The sequence below is a fragment of the Schistocerca nitens genome, chromosome 7, assembly GCF_023898315.1.
Source record: "Schistocerca nitens isolate TAMUIC-IGC-003100 chromosome 7, iqSchNite1.1, whole genome shotgun sequence".
Classification (NCBI taxonomy): domain Eukaryota; kingdom Metazoa; phylum Arthropoda; class Insecta; order Orthoptera; family Acrididae; genus Schistocerca; species Schistocerca nitens.
The window spans coordinates 20,781,076-20,805,482 of record NC_064620.1 but is presented as its reverse complement, the minus strand read 5'-3'; the positions used below and the strand labels follow the sequence as shown (position 1 = coordinate 20,805,482).

The 24,407-nt window shown below is 43.5% G+C and overlaps 1 pseudogene; it reads right to left on the bottom strand.

Annotated features, from left to right (window-relative positions):
• Positions 1–24,085: 24,085 nt before the first annotated feature.
• Positions 24,086–24,203, bottom strand: LOC126196927 (5S ribosomal RNA; annotated as a pseudogene).
• Positions 24,204–24,407: the final 204 nt, after the last annotated feature.

Genomic DNA, 24,407 nt, shown 5'->3' with positions numbered 1-24,407 from the left:
GCAACTCTGCACAACACATGAAATTCTCAGCTGACGTCTTTTTTCTCAAGTGTCGATGCCTTGATGTTTGAAGCGTCTTCGAGCCAGAGGACAACGTCGCAGGCGCCAAGCTTTTATGCCGTTAGAGAGGAGGGTTGTACGCATCTTCGAGCCAAATTTCAAAATTGTCGCTAAGGGTGTGCATTACGAGGTTTGAAAAAAGTGATCTTTAATTCTGTTGTGCTGTGTATTTGGAACTGGTCTTCAACATTTAGCGGCACTACCGTTTGGGATAGGAAAATTCAGTTTTAGTGCAATATTTCTGAGTGCGCAAGTTACAGCTAGGTGCGGGCCTGTTTACAGCGAGTCACGCTCACCAGCAGTTGCGAAGTAAAATAGAGGCCACAGAGGCGTAGAACCGTCAGGAAAAGTACACGCAGTGGTTTGCATGGCGCAAGTCACAGGCAGAAGGGGCCCACTTGCCGACCAAGGTGTTACGTGACTCGGAGCGGCGCATTTAGCAAAACAGAGGTGCGTGGCCACGTATAAATAGGTGCCGGTTCACTAACAAAGCAGTCAAGCGTGGCAGCTCTCCTGGGCGGCAGTGCGTGACACACCACTGGCTACACACAGCAGGAGATAGGCCGCCAGCATTCCAGTCCACAGCAGGTCGCTGGTTCGACCCTCTGAGGCCAATTGTGGCACTCAAGTGTGGCAGCTCTCCTGGATGGTGGGCGTGTCACATTACCGGCTACACAAAGCAGCTGATGGAGCATCAGTGTTGCAGTCCACAGCGGGTCGCTTGTTCGACCCTCTGAAGCCAACATGGGGTCCACAGCCTGCCAGCAGTGGGGCACTCCATGGCTCACTACGGCAGGCAGTCGTCAGGCTCCCCACACGCACCGGAGACATCCAGGGTGAGCGCCGCAGATTCAGCTGCTGCATCATGGGCACTTGTTGCCACAATCCAAGCCAGGTCGGCGGGGACACACAGCGCGGGCCACCTTGCAGTTGTCAGCGGCCGGCACTGAGGCAGTGCAGTGCGAAGACTGCTGAATCGGCTGCCGGCGCAGCCGTGACGTCATATCACTGCGACCGTACGAGGCTTACACATTAGCAGAGCGTTCGATGGGTCGCTGAGGTGACGTCTTCAGCACTCCGGGACCCAGTGACGCAAGAAATAGTTCAAATGGCTCTGAGCACTATGGGACTTAACATCTTAAGTCATCAGTCCCCTAGAACTTAGAACCACTTAAACCTAACTAACCTAAGGACAGCACACACATCCATGCCCGAGGCAGGATTCGAACCTGCGACCGTAGCAGTCCCGCGGTTCCGGACTGCAGCGCCAGAACCGCACGGCCACCGCGGCCGGCCCAGTGACGCAGACCGAGGGGAATGCGGCACTATAGTTGGAAACAATAAATCACTTGGAAAGCTCGGACAAGTCTGAATATGGTGCCTTCTACCTCTTCTCACTACAAACACATGCTTCTATGTGCAGCATAGTCCTTGTTGTTAAGAGGTCTTCGTACTGTTGTTTAACGTTTTCCTGATGTGCTCTTCTACTAGAATTTCCTCCTGACAGCCCTGGTTCTTTGTCTAATATCCTGCAGCAGCCTGCTTTGCAGTGGTTTAGTCTCCTCTTCGTTCCTAATTGCCACTGTTACGGCGTAAAGGCAGGCGCCGGCATGGCAGGCGGGAAACGAGAGAGCAGAGAGAGCTCAGAAGAAGACGTCAGCCAACTGCATGCTGACCGAGCCCTCTCCAGGATGACAACGCGAGAGGAGCGGCCTCTATGCGAAGAGGACATCCGCGCCACGTCCTATTGGTTGCGCCCAGTTCTCCAGCAGAGTCAAGACTAGCGATCAGTATACACTCCTGGAAATGGAAAAAAGAACACATTGACACCGGTGTGTCAGACCCACCATACTTGCTCCGGACACTGCGAGAGGGCTGTACAAGCAATGATCACACGCACGGCACAGCGGACACACCAGGAACCGCGGTGTTGGCCGTCGAATGGCGCTAGCTGCGCAGCATTTGTGCACCGCCGCCGTCAGTGTCAGCCAGTTTGCCGTGGCATACGGAGCTCCATCGCAGTCTTTAACACTGGTAGCATGCCGCGACAGCGTGGACGTGAACCGTATGTGCAGTTGACGGACTTTGAGCGAGGGCGTATAGTGGGCATGCGGGAGGCCGGGTGGACGTACCGCCGAATTGCTCAACACGTGGGGCGTGAGGTCTCCACAGTACATCGATGTTGTCGCCAGTGGTCGGCGGAAGGTGCACGTGCCAGTCGACCTGGCACCGGACAGCAGCGACGCACGGATGCACGCCAAGACCGTAGGATCCTACGCAGTGCCGTAGGGGACCGCACCGCCACTTCCCAGCAAATTAGGGACACTGTTGCTCCTGGGGTATCGGCGAGGACCATTCGCAACCGTCTCCATGAAGCTGGGCTACGGTCCCGCACACCGTTAGGCCGTCTTCCGCTCACGCCCCAACATCGTGCAGCCCGCCTCCAGTGGTGTCGCGACAGGCGTGAATGGAGGGACGAATGGAGACGTGTCGTCTTCAGCGATGAGAGTCGCTTCTGCCTTGGTGCCAATGATGGTCGTATGCGTGTTTGGCGCCGTGCAGGTGAGCGCCACAATCAGGACTGCATACGACCGAGGCACACAGGGCCAACACCCGGCATCATGGTGTGGGGAGCGATCTCCTACACTGGCCGTACACCACTGGTGATCGTCGAGGGGACACTGAATAGTGCACGGTACATCCAAACCATCATCGAGCCCATCGTTCTACCATTCCTAGACCGGCAAGGGAACTTGCTGTTCCAACAGGACAATGCACGTCCGCATGTATCCCGTGCCACCCAACGTGCTCTAGAAGGTGTAAGTCAACTACCCTGGCCAGCAAGATCTCCAGATCTGTCCCCCATTGAGCATGTTTGGGACTGGATGAAGCGTCGTCTCACGCGGTCTGCACGTCCAGCACGAACGCTGGTCCAACTGAGGCGCCAGGTGGAAATGGCATGGCAAGCCGTTCCACAGGACTACATCCAGCATCTCTACGATCGTCTCCATGGGAGAATAGCAGCCTGCATTGCTGCGAAAGGTGGATATACACTGTACTAGTGCCGACATTGTGCATGCTCTGTTGCCTGTGTCTATGTGCCTGTGGTTCTGTCAGTGTGATCATGTGATGTATCTGACCCCAGGAATGTGTCAATAAAGTTTCCCCTTCCTGGGACAATGAATTCACGGTGTTCTTATTTCAATTTCCAGGAGTGTAGAAGCGTCAACAGCAGTTACTTTGCTTGTACATTCTATGAAGCTGCAACTTGGAACTGTTATTCTAAAGAGATTTCTTATTTTGCCTGTCGCCCTTTACTTGCGACGCATCTATGTAATTCTCAAAGTTAAGCATTGTCATTTACTTTTTTGTAATAAACCTCACTAATACGATTTGTTTGAATTGCTTGTCTAGCTATTCGAGAAAGCAGGCTTCCTAGACACCCCACATTTCATGACTAGGAAGCATTCAACATTTTGCGACGAGGATGGGATTCGAACCCAAGTGTGCAGAGCACAGTGAAAGTCACAGTTCACGTATGCGAGCGATACATCGCAGGCAAAGTACATTTTCCGAGAATGGGATGTCTTGTTCGTTATAATCCGTCAGGTACGTGCCAGATTCAGACAAGCGTGGGGAGCCTAACAGTTCATATGTGCGACGATTTAGCAATGTGACAGAGGCAACCGTGTCCAACTGAAATTTCCCACGTTTCCCACAAAGAAACAATAAACAAAAAATTTGTTGGACTGGCGTATCACTGGAAAACTGCACGCTTGCTAGTTTTGCTAAAGCTTGTTTCAGACTTTGAATATACTGCATTAATGACATGGGCCTGGTGACTAGATTTTTGTTAGTGGACCGAATTCTTATGTTTGTTCCATTGCAAACATACAGATCGTACATGTCCTTTCCTGTCACAAGTGTAAGATAAATTTGACACGTTTTCCACCGATATGTAAGTGAACAAAAAGTTTGTTGGACTGGCGTAGTGCTGAAGAAATTGTTCGCTTGCTAGTTTTGCTAATGTCCGCAACAGACTTTGACGCTTCTGCTGCATCTTGATGTCACATCGATGCTCAGCATTCTTAATTGCTTCAATCCTTTCCTCTGAGCTATAGGAAAAGTGCACAGGCCACGGAAGCCGATTCAGATTCGAACATTTTGCTAAAATACATTCGCACGACTTGGCCTCGCTCATTGCATAGCATCAACAACTGTGTAGTGCCCTGACACTTTGCACGTTAGCAAAGCCTCGCTGTACAGCAAGGTGTGATTCTTGTTTAAAATGACAATGGACAGTCTCGTGTTTTGATCCCCAAAGCTCTGCTAAAGGAAATTTTGCAGTTACTTCACCTAGGGCACTGGGGGTTCTTCGTACGAAACGGTTAGCGTGTCGACATTGTACATGGCAGGGTACGGACACCCAAATAGAACAGATGACGTCACAGAGTCACGCACTTGCGGAAAATCAGTCTACTCCGCCACAGAAATTATCTGGTTCGCCTAAGTCGCAAACACCACGGCAAGGTGTACACCTAAGCTTTGCGGGGCCGTTTTGGAAACATTCATTGATTGTGGTAGACTCCTATAGCAAGTTTACTTTTGCTGTGCCAATGAACTCGACAACGTCACGTAGCACAATTCAGGCGTTATCCTCTATTTTTTGCCTCTAAGGTTTGCCTGAAGTGAGTGTCGGACAACGGACCTCAGTACACGTCAAATGAATTTGAAACATTCTCTGAACCAATGGCATACAGCATCTAACTAGTGGACCGTTCCATCCACAGTCGCCGGCCGCGGTAGTCTAGCGGTTCAGGCGCTCAGTCCGGAACCGCGCGACTACTACGGTCGCAGGTTCGAATCCTGCCTCGGGCATGGATGTGTGTGATGTCCTTAGGTTAGTTAGGTTTAAGTAGTTCTAAGTTCTAGGGGACTGATGATCACAAATGTTAAGTCCCATAGTGCTCAGAGGAAGGGAGCCATCCACAGTCAACGGCTAAGCGGAACGTTTTGCAGAACCTTCAAGCAGCAGATGACCAAACTTCACACCACACATCCCAGGGATAAGGCATTGCAACTGTTTCTCGCCTCCAATCGTTCGCATCCACAAGATGGACCATCGCTGGCAGAATTGCTTCACCGCCGCCGCCATCGGACACCGGTGCGCCCTCCTTAGCAGTCCGGTCCCGAAGGAAGGCCGCAGGTATCGATTCGCGCCGCACGATATTGTATTTTTCAGGTTTTTAGCGGCAGCAGACGGTTGGCGCGAGGGAAGATACTTCGTCGACTTGACGCATGCATGTATCCTAAAAAATGGCTCTGAGTACTATGGAACTTAACTTCTGAGGTCATCAGTCCCCTAGAACTTAGAACTGCTTACACCTAACTAACCTAAGGACATCACACACATCCATGCCCGAGGCAGGATTCGAACCTGCGACAGTAGCGGTCGGGCGGTTCCAGACTGTAGCGCCTAGAACCGCTCGACCACTCCGGCCGGCTGCATGTATCCCATTCCAGGTCCAGACGGATTGCAGCGCCGACATGACAACCAAATTCGCCACTGTCATGTGCACGGTGATCCTCCTGTATCTCTTCCCGCAGATTCACAGATCCCGAGGACAGCGCAGCCACAGCAGCCGCCAGAGATATTATCATGACATCGCTGGACGACCCCATGGAGACAGAGCCTTCGCGTCCACCGCCTCCTCTCGTCCTACAAGCGGAGCTGGACCCGCCCGCACAACAGCCGACGCCTTTACACCTTGTAAAGATGGAGGTGGACGCATACCCTCCTGGTCGTATTCCGGGGGACGTTTCCTCCAGAGCGAAGGCCGGATGGCGGAGCACGACTGCAGGTCTGCCGTCCCCTGCAGCCACTGCTTCCAGTCCATCGCAGCATCCACGCCCCCCTCCCCTATACGACGACGGTCCGTCCCTTTGTGTGTGTGGCGGGAGGGGGGGGAGGACTTACGGCGTAAAGTCAAGCGCCGGCAAGCCAGTCGCGAAGGAGAGAGAGCAGAGAGGGCAGAGAAGAAGACGTCAGCCAATTGCACGCTGACCGACCCCTCTCCAGGACGACAACGCGACAGGAGCGGCCTCTAAGCGAAGAGGACATATTCGCCGCCCCCTATTGGTCGCGCCCAGTTCTACAGTGGCATCAAGACTAGCGACCTGTATAGAAGCGTCAACACTACTTACGTTGCTTGTACAGTCTACGCAGCTCCAACCTGGAACTGTTATAATGAAGAGATTCCTTATTTTGCCTGTTGCCCTTTGCTTGCGACGCATCTATGTAATTCTCAAAGTGAAGTATTGTCATTTACTTTTTTATAATAAACCTCATTAATACGATTTGTTTGAATTGTTTACCTAGCGATTCGTGAAAGCAGGTTTCCTCGACTAGGCAGTATTCAACAGCTACTGTTTCCTTTACCTTTCTTTACGATTGGAATGAAGTGTACAAACTTTTTATATACGCTTCGAACGCTACTCCATCTACTGACCATATCTTGAATTATAGCTGTTTATAAATATAGAAAATTAGCTAATGATATATCTACATATGGGTTTTTCAGTCACAAAATAATTTTTCATACTGGTTATTCGACACGTAAATTAATTCCAAAATTACCGTAATATGGTCACAAAGATTTTATATCATTCTTTTCGTTACTTAACTTTCTGAGATTTTACTCAAAACCTTTGAAACAAAGAGTCTTTCATTGATTTTTACCTACTAATGAAACGTAAAGTGTTAGAAGAACTGAGATTAACGCAAAATAAAAAGTAAAACATTCTGAAAACATTTAATTATAGTTTAGTATGGTAAAACGAAAAACCTTTAGTTAGCAATTTAATGTAACTACGAATAAATACGGGTCGTATAGGTTGTTTACTAAGCTGGAATCCTGTTCTTCAAAAATATCTGACAGACAGTTCCAAGCCAACCTGCATCTATGTAAGCGATATACACTTCTAAAATTGAGTGCTTCAAGTCTTAGTCACATGCGACAGTCGAAATTCATCCAAAGTTTCTCTCTTCATTCATGTTGAAGATTTTTTGTGAACGAATATAATTTTGTCAGAGTTGGCATCCTAATTATTACACTTAATGTTTTCAACATGTTACATGATTACATAAATGAGTAAAGATTAACCTATTAAACTTACGAGAAAAGAATGTATGTACTACTTGAAACAGTTTCTCTAATATATCTGTTCATCTGCTGAACCATAGATTTCCACAATGGTTTAAGACTTACCACAATGATTTTATTTTGCTATATATTCTTTTTACTTGCAACAATCATCTGTTTTACTACATGTTATTTGCTCGTAGTAGTTTCTAGGCATCATCTTTGTCTACAAAGTGTGACACTTTACAAGTGCCCTATTACAACAGAAGAAGGAGCCTGATACCATTGGAGGTACTTTGTTTTACTTGCTTCATTTTCAAATTTACATTTAAGTTCAGTTTTTAATCAAAGACCTCCGCAGGGCCATGCTCTGAAATAGTACGAATGCATGCTTCCACGGCGATATCCGTTAATAAAAATCCTCGGTTTTCAAGCCGCGTCAAGTGGTTTACTGCCCACGAGCTGTCGGCAGAGATCTCCTCTAACATTGTCAAGTGGATGACCACTTGACAATGGCAGAGGAGATCTCCGCCGAAAGCTCGTGGGCAGTAAACCACTTGACGCGGCTTGAAAACCGAGAATGATTTATCAATTTTGAAATAGTGTTTTGTTTCTCTGCTAGACAGTGCCACAGGTTACCCTAAAATCGAAACGCAACACATTAATGTCATATTAACACACTCCAATTCCACCTGATGATAGAGGTCTAAAGGTTTCAAACGCGCTTTGGGAATAAAAAAACAGTGAGTGGTAACATTTAACTTGTTATGGTTACCTGACATTCTCAGCAGGAAAACGATTTCTAAATTTGAACAATGTAATGGTCTTACCAGAGACGTTTATTTACCGAGATCGCAATATATACATACACCGCCAAAAAATAAATTAGTGCACCATTTTAGATGTTACCAATTCACTCGAGATTTATTGTCACAACATTGTATATGGGATACACGAAACGATTATATTTACAGAGAGCGCAAGCAGTTCTGAGGTCCCAAAATGTTTTCATGTGTGTGAATTTCTAAGGGCCAAACTGCTGAGGTCATCGGTCCCTAGACTTACAACTACTTAAATTAATTTATGCTAAGAACAATACACACACAATACAGCAATGCCCGAGAGAGGACTCGAACCTCCGGCGAGAGGGGCCGTACAGTCAGTGACATGGCGCCTCTGAGGTACCAGGTATCGACCAATGCTACAACACCCATATTAACGTAAGGTGTAGCCTTCATAAGGGACAATGCAGACGCTGGCATTAGCATCCAGTCGATGGTACAGATGGCGAATACTGTCTTCGAATACGTTATTCCACATTTGCTCAAACTGTTCACACAGCTCTGTAACATTTGTCGTGTGGCGAGCCGCACGAGTCACTTCCTGTCCATCATAACTCACATGTGCTCTGGAGCTCATGCTGGCCAGGGAAGTTGCTGAACGTCTTGCAGAGCACCTTGAGTTTCATGAGCAGTGTGTGTGCGAGCAGTATTCTGTTGGGACAACAAATCACCTTTCTGTTTGCAAGAACGGCAAAATAACATGTCTAATAACATTCAGCATGTACAGAGCACCAAGGTGAAAGAGAGCTGTAGCTTGTAGCTCTCGAGGTCCTGAGGCCTGGAGTAGGTTCTGCGTGTCTCAGATGAATGCACTCTACGAGACAGTGTTTACCAGGTCTACGTCGTACATGTAAACGACCATCACTCGCGTGCAGGCAGAATCTGGTTTCATCGCTGAAGATCACTGCGCTCCATTTCATTTTCCAAGTGATCCTCTGACGGCGCGAGTCGTGCACATCCACTCTGTGGAAGACGGCGTTGATGTGTTTGTGGCCGTTGTCCTATTGCTAACAACCAGTTCGCTACAGTTCGTGTTGACACGTCTGGGCTCACGAGCCATCTTATCTGTGCTATGGTAGCTCTACGATCTGCCACCACTGGTGCCCTTTCAATACAACTATCCTGGTGGGCGTCTGTGCTGCGTGGACGTCCAGAACCTGACGTGTAAGAGTGTGACACTTTTCACGTGGTCACTGAGACCAGCATCATTGCACATCTGAACGCGGCGCGTCCGACTGGTGCGCAGTTCTCCGAAAGGACCATCAGCCATTCAGAAAAGCACAATTTGCCCCTTTCAAACTCTCTCAGTTGGCTGTAGGAAGTACGAGTGCATCTATTGACGTGAGTCTACATGGAAATGACTGAATAACAACGAAAAGTCACAATCACAAAGCCAGTAAGAATTTCCTACTAGAAGCAACAAAAGATAACTTCTAAGTTTCCCACACGAGTCCGTGGTAACATACATACACTTAATTCCAAGTCCTATTCCGATGGCGGAATCGTAGTCTTCCGTGGAGACGTCATTGAGGTCGGTATTCGGCGTGAACTGACGTCTGGTGCTGGTTCTAGCCTTTAAATAGTATTGGCCAGCCAATCAGATGTTGGTATGGTAATACTTCCTGCAGGCCATGTCGAACTCTCTCTACAGGAAGTAGTACGCGGAATGTCTGTTTCCAAAACACCGATGTTTATCATTCCTCACGCCTTGGGCATAGACAACCTCGGTCCTGTGTGCTGTTAGATGTGTTGCAGGCCCGCAGGGGCTACCTTGGCGACTGCGTAACACTTTCCACCACACTGATCCTTGTGTCTGTGAACATTCCCTACTGAAGGGCACAAAGAGATCGTACTCTCGTAGGTATTCGACTACGCTATCTGCTGGTGGATGACAATGAAACCATTGTAAATACATCTGCTACCCTCCAGGTGGCATATGCCGTCATTGGATCAAGACTGACGTCCTCTTTGCAGGTGTACTAATTTTCCTCGGTGTGTATATATACTCGTACAACTAGTCTCGACAACTCAAACTGTCATCTTCAGATCATCTGTAGTAGCACTTGCTAGATGTTTCCAAAGAGGTATACGTAAGATAAAAAAAAAGGGAGCAATGCGTTACAGCAGAGATGCTGTTAGATGTGAGAGGTGTGACTTTTTTTTAAGTCGTCAGAAACAGAGGAGTCTGCAGTTATCTTGAAGAAGAGAGGACGCGAACATTTTATTAGTCCTCCTATTGTAAACGTTTTGTTAATAATATTGCATTTTGAGTTAACATAAACAACGCCGAGTTAAATGCGGAGTCCGTCTATTCATTTGACAAACAATTCATCTCACCACATCGAAATATGAGTGTTTTTCATTAGGCGACATGGTCAACAATTTAGTAACTTCTACGGTGGTTGTATTCTGGACAGCCATTAGAAGAAAATACTACTAAGAACGTTAACTATTAAATTTGCTAGAAAGTCTGTTTCAGATATGTTTGATGGTGTCTCTTCGGCAGACAGCCGTAAAAGTATTTTATTAACCTCCATGTATAACTTTACAGTTAAAAGTCATAAAACATTTCCAATTCAAAAACTCTAATTCATCATCCAACCAGTAGTAAATATAGAATACCCGTCTACATGCAGAGACCACTGTACCACTCCATGGAACGTCTCTTCAACGAGTTGTGGCCGAGCTATTCTAGGCGCTTCAGTCCGGAACCGCGCTGCTGATACGATCGCAGGTTCGAATCCTGCCTCGGCCATGGATGTGTGTGATATCCTTAGGTTAGTTAGGTTTAAGAAGTTCTAAGTCTAGGGGACTGATAACCTCAGATGTTAAGTCCCATAGTGCTTAGAACCACTTGAATCAACGAGTTGTTCCGAAACATGTCTGTGACTAAATAACCACACTACATAGAGTGGCACAATTGTCTATGACTGTAGATGATCTGAAGCCGGAAATTTAACTTGCCGAAACTAGTTGTCTGTTGTGATCTACGAAAATAAACTTCTCTAGTAAGAAGATTACATTACTAAAATTGTTATTTCATTAAATACATTAATGGTTAACGTAAAACTTAACCTAAAATGTTCGCATTTACAGTTTTGTGGAACGGGACGAAACATTCTGAAATGCACTGCAGAGACATTATTATTGCTAGCATGAACATGAACATTTGTTGAAGCAGTTTTCAACATGGCTGTCTTTCAGGAACCTTATATAAATTTCACTGGAGAAATAACACATCCAACCAGCTGCAAACAATTGTTTAAAACATTTGCTTACGTTTCGACACCTCTAACGAAGTCTTCATCAAAGTGAAAATTTAATCGCCCTATACAATAACGTATAGAAAAATAAGTTTGACAGTAGCATTAACCAAGATGAAAAATGTCGTAACATAGAAAGGTTACTTAAGTAAAGCTGTGTTCGACAAGCAATAGTTGAAGTTTAGAGCAGACATGTTCAAGTCTAAAAATTAAAAACTTTAGAGAGTCTGGTACGTTCTCCCTGCAAGGAACAGCATCAGACTGAGCGACGCAGTGGCTCGCATTGCTGTTACGGGAACAAGACAGAAGCGGTGCCTATCGGGAGCGGACAATGACGTATGCCCGTGTGAGACATTATAACAGAAATAATCAAATTAAACAACAGTTAATTATACACAAAAGTCTGAGAGCTTAATGTAGTAATCAAGTAATTGCAGTTAACTAAGAGCCATCTATCAGGCTTCACGAAAATGCCCATTACGTAAAGAGCAGAGTACTGTAGCACATTTACGCGAACAGCTGCACAGTCCAAAAAGACCTGCATGAAGGGAGTTTTAGCTGTACAACTTGTAACATTTTGATGCCGAAGTGCTCTTTGACCATTTATTATTGTATATATGCTTGCTTTTATCTTTATGTAAATTTATATGTACACGATGTATGAATTAATTTGTTTATTTTGCTGTGTAATCAATTATTTACATTATGTAAATATCGCTGAGTAATCGCTGAGGGAATGTTAGGGAAACGTTAGGTTTTTGTCAACGAATAAGTATCGCTGGTGTATCAGCGTCTCTGGACGCGGGAGGATGTTAGTCAGAACGCGCGCTACATGGAGAGAGAACTCTGGTGTGAGACTTGGTGAAGTGCGGATGCATGGATGGCGTGCACTGTACTGGAGGAGTGATTGTTTAGCGGCACGTGGCAAGTGATGAGCGTGGGCGGTGGAATTATTGGCTGCAGCAACATCAAGGACCCGCCATGCCAATATCATTACCAATAACTCCCGTGCTCGCTAATTGTCATGGAAAGGAACCAGCAGCAGTACCGTCGCCAGCAACTTCGTCACGGCGAGAATGGCCTGAAGTAAGACTGCTGCATCACAGCTTATTGTCAACTAGTTTTGTAACGGCGTTACTCAGCTGCCGGCCGAAGCGGCCGAGCTGTTCTAGGCGCTACAGTCTGGAAGCACTAACTAGAATTAATTAGTGACTGCAAATTTCAGTGATTATTGTAATTTGTTGTTAGTAACGTTCTGATTCACATTTTGACTTGCAGTCGTGCTAAAGTATAATAATTACCTTTTGATACAGTAATTATCAATTTCTACTTCCCTGTTCAGAAGCCAATAGAGTTTCTTTTTAATTATTTTTTGCCATTTTCCAAAATTCATACGAAAATAGTACACGTTGTTGTGAGGTGGCGCCATTGTCACTTACAACAGTAAGTAACCATTAATCTAAGTGTTATCTTGTATATTTTCAAAATTTCAGCAGTGTTAGTTAATGATATTTCGAGTGCAAACTATTTTCTTTCTCGCTTTATTACGTAAATGTTTCAATTGTTTTTGCTAACGTGCGTGCAGCCCTCTGTTGCCGCGCGCGCTCGAGTAACTCTTGACACTGACTGTTCGGCTCATTAATTCACCTACCGGACAGAAATTTTGCCCAATTCGGCTGGCGACCGTATTTCTTTTAGCTATAATTATTTCAGTAACTCTTATTATCCTGTTCCGATCCACGTGGTACCCCTTCTCGTTGGCACAGTACGTGAATGATAGCACAAACCTTTCGAACGACCATACTAAACTTTACAGTAATTAAGTAGGCGGAATAAGTTGTCCTGGAAGACATGTCGTTGTAAATCTCCCCCTCATTTATCGGCTTCATATTGAATCTTCGGAACGATAGCCTTTTCAAATTTTTATTCCAATTGTTTAGGCACATGCTTACACGGTCATATATTTATAACATTGTCGATAGAAGGGAAGCAGGACGTTACAAATTGTACATGAGATTTGAAGAAAAAGATGTTTTGGAACTTGAGGCACGAAAACATATAAATAATAAAGGAATCGAAAATGCACCGGTAGTGGATTATAGCCATTAAAATTTTTTGATACGTAATTGTAACAGTTCGTTGAGGATGAGACGATCGTTCTTCGAAATATGCTTGAAAATCTCCACCTCTTCGCCATGAAAAATGGAAATTTCTTCAGCATTTTTCGGTTTGTGACCGGAAATTAACAGATGATCAGTAAAAGTGGAATTAAGTACTTTAGTGCCTCTAAAGGAGTTTTGCTATTTGGGGAGCAAAATAACTGATGATGGTCGAAGTAGAGAGGATATAAAATGTAGACTGGCAATGGCAAGGAAAGCGTTTCTGAAGAAGAGAAATTTGTTAACATCGAGTATAGATTTAAGTGTCAGGAAGTCATTTCTGAAAGTATTTGTATGGAGTGTAGCCATGTATGGAAGTGAAACATGGACGGTAAATAGTTTGGACAAGAAGAGAATAGAAGCTTTCGAAATATGGTGTTACAGAAGAATGCTGAAGATTAGATGGGTAGATCACATAACTAATGAGGAGGTACTGAATAGGATTGGGGAGAAGAGGAGTTTGTGGCACAACTTGACCAGAAGAAGGGATCGGTTGGTAGGACATGTTCTGAGGCATCAAGGGATCACCAATTTAGTATTGGAGGGCAGCGTGGAGGGTAAAAATCGTAGGGGGAGACCAAGAGATGAATACACTAAGCAGATTCAGAAGGATGTAGGTTGCAGTAGGTACTGGAAGATGAAGAAGCTTGCACAGGATAGAGTAGCATGGAGAGCTGCATCAAACCAGTCTCAGGACTGAAGACCACAACAACAACAACAACAGTGCCTCTTTTCCCCAATATGTTCCTTACACCTGACACTGAAAGATCTTCCAGTTCTTCGTACACAGTAAATCGGAGACGTATCACAAGTAATTTTATAAACTCCTGATCTGTGTATAGGAGCAACTGTGGGCTAGAGATTATGAATAAGATTTTTGTGCAAGTTATTGTTAGTAGAAAACGCAACTTCGCATACATATTTATTAACTAGAATTCTATAAGGAATAAGGTCTAAAAATGGAAACGAAAAAACTTTTTATACTCGTTACTGTCAGAAAAAGCACTGATGTCTAAAGCAGTCACTTTAGCTTCAGTTTGAAACGTCCCCTCAGAAACATTAATGAATTACTGTGCTTAAACTGACACACAATATTTTAAGCGCAACGCAATCTGACTTTCAAAAATCCCTACAAAAGAATGGCCCTGACTCACGTTAACCTATACCTCTCACAAATCACTTACCTCACAAAAATCTTCGTTACTCGAACTACTGCAATACAGCGAGCGCCACTACTGGCAGCTAAATAAAAGATTCAAACTACGGAAGGCGCTAACTACTGATAGGCATAGTTAGCAAATGAAAGATTTTAATAGAGAACAAACAATGTATTTACCTTAATAGTGTTGAAAAATCATAATATACATAGCAGTTCATGACATCCAGTCTTACAAATTTCAAAACTCCACCATTTCTCTCCCCACATCCACCACTGCTGGCGGCTCACCTCCAACTGCGCAACGCTACGCGCTGTTAACATACAGCTGCCCAACACTACAATGGCAGACAACAATGCAAACTAGCCACAGACTGCACACAGCACAGCCAGTGATTTTTATACAAAGCGCTACGTAACGTTGCCAATAAGAAAACATAAACAGCCAACTTACATAGGCCCCATGTTCTCCACAAAAAAGTTTACAAATTGTTTCGGGCACTGGCCAATACAGATTTGAAAATAATTTTTCATAATTACGGTAAGAAAGATATCAAATGCGCACACTTATTAATACAGTGTTGGTCAAAAGCTAAAATTTTCTCACAGTCCATAAAGACAGTCCTGATCATTCATCACAGTAAAACTGCCGTTTCTTTTCTCAAAGTCTGAGCAGTAAAAGATAATGCACACGGAAGTAGTGGATTTCCATGCAGTCTTGAAGAAGTAGTGTTGTCCTTCCAACGGAAAGACAGTGCTGACTCTTGACATGCTGACAGGTAATGGGCCACAACAGAGCAAACCCACAGCAGAGTCGTTCGAAGTTTTGAAGAATATTGGTAGGTTGGTCATCACAGAGCAGACCCACTATAGTCTTGGTAGAGAGCATGGTATTGGTGGGCCACCAAAGGTGCAGACCCACTGCAGTCCTTGCAGAAATAATGGTATTCGTGAGCCATCAAAGATACAGACTCACTGCAGTCCTTGTAGAGATACCTAGCAGCCATCCATTGTGACTGTGTAGGTGCACAATCACCGTCGAAGAGTCTTGCGGAGAATATAGCAATTCCATAAACCACCACTTGTGCACTCACCAAAAACATTTTTGAAATGTCCAAGAACCAGCAATGCTGTTATCCAGTGCCTTGCTGAATTATTAACACGCGTGCAAACACTAGCCGTCACAACTTCTCATCTATTGTGCATATACTATGACCAACAGAAGCGTGTGCAGTGAAATGTAACTTAATTTGAAGAACTGGTGTCTTTACAATTATAAATTTACAACATAAGAATACAATTACAAAGGTACAAAATACATCATTAAAGAACATAACAATGCAGATAACATTTGTAGTAATACAGGCTTTACAAAACAATAAAAATAAACATATTCATCAGTGTTACAGGAATTATGACATAAGTAAATACATAAAATATCAGAATAACTTTTGGAACATCAACTTCACACATGAGCATTAAAACAGAACAGAATAAATAATGTCTAAACATCTTTACAAAGAAAATAACATATTATCAGAAAAATTCTACAACATAACTTTTATTAGCTAAACACATTAAGACAGGAAAAACACAAATTCACATGGTGTAATAACACAAAAATGCAGGACAGGGTTTGTTTTCAGTGTTACATTTGGTAATCCAGTCCATCCCAAAACTTCATTCCATATATCTTTCCTCTTATTTCAACATTTGTTTCCACCAAAAAAAAATTCTATCCAAGCATGTTTTCTGTATTTATATATTCACACATTTCTTACTTCATTATTTATTCACCATTATCTTACCTCAGCATTTATTTCCAAGAAATTCCTACCTAAACCTGTTGTCACTAAACACTACTTTTTTGGTTCACATCCTCTTTCAAAATACCTTTTTGGCCAAACCATTTTCTTATAGCTTCTCAATGCATTTCTTCCAATTCATCACAATTCGTTCTCTTATATAGCCTACCCCCTCTTAAGCTAACTTAAATCTACTGAGCTCAGATGCTAAACTAAGGGACAAGGCAATGCAGCAGCACAAAACAATTAACACAAACAGCAATGACAAAAAATGCAGATTTGCAAAGCAAGCAGCAATATTACAACTAATATAAGGCAATGATCAGCAAACAAGAAAAATAAATCAGTAGTGTAACTGGCTTAACAGAGTAATGTAAAGTGAAATTTAGTAGCACTATGCCTGGCAAACAGCAGCAGCAAATGCAATACTTATATCTAAACATGACATAGCTCAAGCAGAAAAAATATTACAATAAAAATGGCCATTTTTAATACCAATGTCACATCTTAACACTACAGTGATGAATCACAAAAACTTACTCTGCAAGAAAGTTACCAAGTCACAAAAAAAATTATTTATGCAATTCCTGTGAAAGGAAATGTCTATTTGTGCTCTCTTTTCTAAGAAACTACATCATAAGCGTATTCTTTACTGGGTCTGTAGACAGAAAATAGTGATATTAGTACATCTATTAAATTTTATAATAACGAATGCTGCAGTGCAGCTAGAAACTAGATATTAAAGAAAATGAGCAAATATGTATAAAGGAAGGCATGAAACATCATTCATTAGCCATATGGCATTTCATAAGGTAGTAAAAAATCTCTCAACTAGAAAGACAGCAGTCATAATCATGTGTATAGGCATAAAAATATTTCTCGTCATTTCATTAGGCATTTCAGTAAATATCATAAATTAAGAGCTCCACAGCGTTATCATATGTTTTCAAGTTTGAGCGTGTCGTATTTGCGATGCTTTCTACAAAGAAATGTCAATAGCGAGGATAATGGCCCCTTTTTTTCTCCACCTGTGCCTCTGAAAGGCACACACTAATGGCTTTTTTCCAGGCGACTGTCACGCAGCTGGGTGCCCACGACTCATTACGTGAAGGTGGTCACTTAACTTTCTTACTGAAATATTTACGACACCAGTTTGCGTTACAGTGACAGTCTCATATAAAAAACTTCTCAGGTCGAGAATTTGCGTTGCAAATGTGTAGAAACAAAATCCTATGAATACAACAGTGCGCAAAAAATTTTCGCCTGCATTGTGATACATTCACGCATTTACATACAATTACTCTTAAAGTACGATTCTTGGTTTCCAACATCCTTTTTCACAAGTCAGAGTCCCTAACCACTATTCATTACTCCTTACTTTATTACACATATACATATTCGACGACACTTCAATCTTGTGTCAACACTTCAACATTTCATCATAATCAAATTTATCATATAGCAGCTTATTAATCATAAACATACCTCAACAGCCTAATACGCATCGTCATCGTAATAATAACATCATAACACCTCAGTCAAATCTCAAAAACGTCGTAGCTTTCTGCAATAATTTCAAAACCAAAAGAAAATCTCTGCTCATTTCAGTAGTGTCATCTACCTCAAACGTACTTTAAAAATCATGATCCCATACCAAATACATCATTTAAAGCTCTCATAGTATCACAATGGTTCCGAAAAAATATGAACATTTCACTAAGTACAGACAAAATACAATTTCCTAAGTATGAAGTTATCCAACTGTGTAATTGCATAAACATTTGTCACTGACGTAGTAAAAAAAATGTTTATCTCTCAGTTAAATGATCAGATAGCTGTGTAATTTATGTGTTAGAGAAATATGGTACCGATGTGTAAAGTTGTATAAGCAAATACCATATTAGCTAGGGCTCCTTGTGCTTGCTACACACATGGTACACAAAGTAGGCATGTACCCCCCTGAGGATGAATGTAATTATACCCTCAGGTGTTACAGATTACAGCAATGGAATGAAATTTATCAGGGAAAACCTTTGTATCATTGTAATTCAAAAATCTTTAAAAATAAATGTTTCAAGTACAAAATTAATCACTCAAATACTTGTACTGTAGCGCTAAACTGTGCGTCTTGTTGTAAGATAATCTCTGTGGAAGTGTCGTAGCTATCGTCCTCCGAAAGCTAAGTTCTGCAGAAGCCAATGTACTTACCTCATGATAAACAAAAGTGAAATGCTTTGCGTATAGATATCTTACTTATTACGCTTATTGCTGTGATGAAGAAAGTACTGTGCTGTAACGTATTGTTGTGCTACGGAAAAGACAGTCTCATTGTAGCTATACCACAAAAGTTACAGCTAAAACATGTTTTACTTTCCAGAATAATTCAGAAAAACTGTGCAGAAATAAAACAGAAACACCGCAAAAACAACATTGTAAATTGTCACTCATTAGTAGCGTCGTGATAAAATCGTGTAGCTGTCACATAAACTAACCACTGTGTCATCTGGTATCTCACAGAAAGTACTTTAAATCCAGAATGTAAAAACAACATTGTAAATTGTCACTCATTAGTAGCGTCGTGATAAAATCGTGTAGCTGTCACATAAAATAACCACTGTGTCATCTGGTATCTCACAGAAAGTACTTTAAATCCAGAATGTATCTTCAAGTAAACCAAAATGTTGCATTAAAATCTCATTAGCAGTATATGTTCTAAGTATGTAAGCCTTATAGTCGTTACGTAATCGTGCAACTAATAAGCAAGAATGTTCACACACAATAACACTGTGTCTTCTGTTCACTATAACACTGCATTCGTAATTACTGTCTAAATATGTTCCCTAGGTTGTTGACTGGATAGTTAACTTTAAAAGATAGTTGCATGTTAACAGTTTCTAAGTGTGACAAAGAGTATTAGTAACGTGAAGTGAAAAATTTTTGAAAATTTTGTTCCATTGTGTCTAACTTTTGAAGCTTTTGTCCCATTTGTTGCACTAATTGTAATAACAATGCGCTGGTGTCTGAAACATGTTCCTCAGTGCTATTCGGCAATGCATTTAAACCGGCAATATTCGCATTTTGAAAAGCAGAAAATGTGTCTTGACTTACTTGAGAAAACGGCGAGGACGCAAAACCTGAATCTACAGTATTTGCAAGATTGTGTCCTGTCATTTCGGATTCCTGAGGCAAGCTGTTGCCGACCGATCGATCGATAATGCTTCCCTGTTCACTAATTGTTTCACTGCCTACACCATTATTTGCAGCCAGCTCCATTTCCCTATGTACAATTACCAATTTACTGCTTTGAACATTAGTTAATTCATTACACGGTGGCGCTAACACACTGCTTTCGTCTTCACTGTCATTTCTCAGTTTACTTTGGAGCCTAGTATTACGTTTTTCACACGCCATTATTGTCACAATATTTCACACGACAACACAGGAAAGCACAATTTGCAGAGCAAAATTAGAAAACACATTAACATAGCATTAAAAATAATATCTCGTTAATTGCAAACGCAGCTGCGATATACATGCATGCCACAACTGTTTTACTGTACAAGAATGAAAACTACAACTACAAAGTAAATTCTCTCTATGATTACGCGCTAGCAATAAACGATAGCTACACTAATTACACAAACTACAAGAACAAAATCAGAAGATTCCAGTGAGGTATCCTCGGCTAAGGGTCGACATATGAAACGTCCCCTTAGAAAAATTATACATGACTGTGCTTAAACTGACACACAATATTTTTAGCGCAACGCAATCTGACTTTCAAAAATCCCTACAAAAGAATGGCCCTGACTAAAATTAACCTATACCTTTCACAAATCACTTACCTCACAAAAATCTTCGTTACTCGAACTACTGCAATACAGCGAGCGCCACTACTGCCAGCTAAATAAAAGATTCAAATTACGGAAGGCACTAACTACTGATAGGCATAGTTAGCAAATGAAAGATTTTAATAGAGAACAAACAATGTATTTACCTTAATAGTGTTGAAAAATCATAATATACATAGCAGTTCATGACATCCAGTCTTACAAATATCAAAACTACGCCATTTCTCTCCCCACATCTACCACTGCTGGCGGCTCACCTTCAACTGCGCAACGCTACGCGCTGTTAACATCCAGCTGCCGCTGCACAACACTACAATGGCAGACAACAATGCAAACTAGCCACAGACTGCACACAGCACAGCCAGTGATTTTTACACAGAGCGCTACGTAACGTTGCCAATAAGAAAACATATACAGCCTACTTACAAGTTTTAACTTTGAAGATGTTTTCGACTAACGAGGGATCATTTATAACTGTTATTAACTGCAATAGTTTTTATTAAGTTCATCTCATCGTTAACCTTGTCTGTTGAAGCAGCTGCTCTGTGTTGATATGTAGGTACTCGTATATTAAGTAGTTTATAAAAATACAGTCTAGTTAACGCATTGCGACTTGTACATCCAAACCCCTCCCACACCATAATCATGTCGTGGTGTTGAAGTTCTTCGTATGTCCCGGCGGAGGTTAGAGTCGTGCCTCGGGCATGGGTGTGTGTGTTTGTGCTTAGGATAGTTTAGGTTAAGTAGTGTGTAAGCTTAGGTTCAAATGGCTCTGAGCACTATGGGACTTAACATCTATGGTCATCAGTCCCCTAGAACTTAGAACTACTTAAACCTAACTAACCTAAGGACAGCACACAACACCCAGCCATCACGAGGCAGAGAAAATCCCTGACCCCGCCGGGAATCGAACCCGGGAACCCTAGCGTGGGAAGCGAGAACGCTACCGCACGACCACGAGATGCGGGCTGTAAGCTTAGGGACTGATGACCTTAGCAGTTAAGTCCCATAAGATTTCACACACATTTTTTTTTCTTCGTATGTCCGTGGTTGCTAAGAAAATAGGACGAGGCGTTCCGCCTGATACAAAACACTTTTTTCAGTTTCGTTTTACCCAGACATTCGTAGAAAGTGCCCAGTCAAATGACCATAAGTCACAGAAACCACCGTATTCACCTCGCCAAAACATATGAGGAAACACTACAACATCAAAGCCATGACAAGTTGTAGATTCTGTAGCAGAGTAGCTACCGACTTAAATACCCAATAGCTTCATGTAAGTAAGAAAACAAAATAACCCACTGAAGAGAGCACAAAAAGCGCTGAAACATGTCTGTTTAAAACGAAATTGAAAAGGTGTCTTGCTTAAGGCCGAATTCCTCGTCCCTTTCACGCCTTCTCCATTACTCCACAGTTTCGATCTGGCGTTAGCGTGAAGAATGAAAGTGTGTTTTCCGCTTTGCCCATTTACTGCAGGCCACTTTCGGTGGCCAGCGGACAGATACAGCCTGCGGACTCCGCGCTGTGAGCCGGTGCAGCCTGCAGCTCAGCGGCGGCCCGCGGAATCCCATCATCAGCAGAGCGGCCGGGAGCGGCCGGCTGACCGGCGGAACACCTGCGCCCCGCCCAGCGCTCAGCCTAATGAAGCCCCAGCCACGCGCCGTCTCACACGCCAGCCGCAGTAGCCGGGGACTCCTCACAAGACGCTCAACACATTACCAGCAGACTGCACGCAGAGCTGAGTTTCAAGTGAATTCATGAAAACAGATCTACCAGTGCGTTAGAATGAAAGGCTTGTGTGTCTGTACCACTTCATGTGAGACGCGGACCGAATTCAGTAAAGCAAAAACCAGTCAAAAGTTGCCAATTTCACTTTTGTTTTTATTCACTAGCTGTCTAGTTTGCGACCGAGACCCATTTTTCAAATCATCGTAACATAGTCAAAAATGGCATTTCCGAAGATGTGAAAACCATATCAAAAATGTACAACGGACAGTTACCTGTGTGCAGAATGAGATTTTCACTCTGCAACGGAGTGTGCGTTGATATGAAACTTCGTGGCAGATTTTAAGTGTGTGCCGGACCGAGACTCGAACTCGGGACCTTTGCCTTTCGCGGGCAAGTGCTCTACCAACTGAGCTACCCAAGCACGGCTCACGCCCCGTCCTCACAGCTTTACTTCTGCCAGTGCCTCGTCTCCTACCTTACAAACTTAACACATCAGCGCACACTCCGCTGCAGAGTGAAAATATCATTCTGAAAACATCCCCTAGGCTTTGGCTAAACCATGTCTCCGCCATATCCCTTCCTTCAGGAGTGCTAGTTTCTGCAAGGTTCGCGGGAGAGCTTCTGTAAAGTTTGGAAGGTAGGAAACGAGGTACTGGCAGAAGTAGAGCTCTGAGTCGTGCTGGGGTAGCTCAGTCGGTAGAGCACTTGCCCGCAAAAGGCAAAGGTCCCGAGTTCGAGTCTCATTCCGGCACGCAGTTTTAATCTGCCAGGAAGTTTCATATCAGTGCACACTCCGCTGCAGAGTGAAAATCTCATTCCGCATAGAGATAACTGTTCCTTGCACACAGGTAGCTGTCCGTTGTAGATTTTTGATATGGTTTTCACATCTTCGGAAATACCATTTCTGACTATGTTACGATGATTTGAAAAATGGGTTTCCGCCTGAAACTAGCCATTGAGTGAATAAAGGATAATTTGTAACTTTGGACTGGATTTTTGTTGTACTAATTAACAGGAGTTGCAGACCCACAGCTATTCCAGCATGTTGGACATTCGTGTATACAGACCGAATTGTTACCCTCTTGTACGATGAAAATGCAATGTGTAGCACAAGTAAGGTGAATCAAAAGGATATGAACAAATATTTCTGGTTCTTGCCATTTCTCGTGTCGCATCTTCCATCTCCTCTAACCTTGGTAATCCCTTAACCCTTATGTCGGCTTGCAGCCTGACTTTACTGCAAGAAAGCAAGACTATGGTATACAACGGTGTGTTCTTTTTCTTGTTTGGCGGCTTGGCGCCCCCTAGTCACAAACCGCCCCAATCTGGATAGCTATCTCTAGCTGGTGTCTATCGATAGCACTGGCAGATACTAAAATCATTGAATCACCAATACCTTTCTGATAGTTTGCAGGTGGGAGGCCTCTCCTAGCTCTTTCTTAGGAAGAACACATTTCTATACTGTTTTCGGTGTCTACTTTGGCTGGCTCTTAGCACTATGGGACTTAACAGCTGTGGTCATCAGTCCCCTAGAACTTAGAACTACTTAAACCTAAGTAACCTAAGGACATCACAGACATCCATGCCCAAGGCAGGATTCGAACCTGCGACCGTAGCAGTCGCGTGGTTCCGGACTGCGCGCCTAGAACCGCGAGACCACCGCGGCCGGCTGTCTACTTTCGTTCACCTTCGTACGAACGTCGAAACGGCAGGCATTGTGATAACTGATCCCTGAATAGAAATGAAGTTACAATAGCTTAGTACTGAAGAGGCGCCAGGACGAGACGACATACCTACAACACACTTCAATGATTATGTCAAAGAATATGCTCCCCTTTTAGCAGATCGTAGATCGATGGAGCAATAAAGGATTCCTCCGTCCGAACGGGCCCTGGAAGGCCCAACGGTACCGACCGGGCGCCGTGTCATCCTCAGCCCACAGGCGTCACTGGATGCAGATATGGAGGGGCATGTGGCCAGCACACCACTCTCCCGGCCGTATGTCAGTTTACGAGACCGGAGCCGCTACTTCTCAATCAAGTAGTTCGTTTGTCTCACAAAGGTTGAGTGCATACCGCTTGTCAGCAGCGCTTGGCAGCCTGGATAGTCGCCCATCCAAGTGCTAGCCCAGCCCGACAGCGCTTAACTTCGGTGATCTGACAGGAACCGGTGTTACCACTGAGGCAAGGCCGTTGGCAAAGGATCCCTACGGAGGAAAGGAAGGGCCAGTCACACCCGTTTTCAAGAATGGTTGTAGGACAGACGCACATTATTATGGGCCTGTATCTTTGTTGTCAATGTGTTGTACGACTATGGAACATGATTTATGCTGAAGAAACATGACGTTCTTGGAGAACGAAAATCTCGTCTATAAAAATCAACATAGTTTCCACAGAGATCT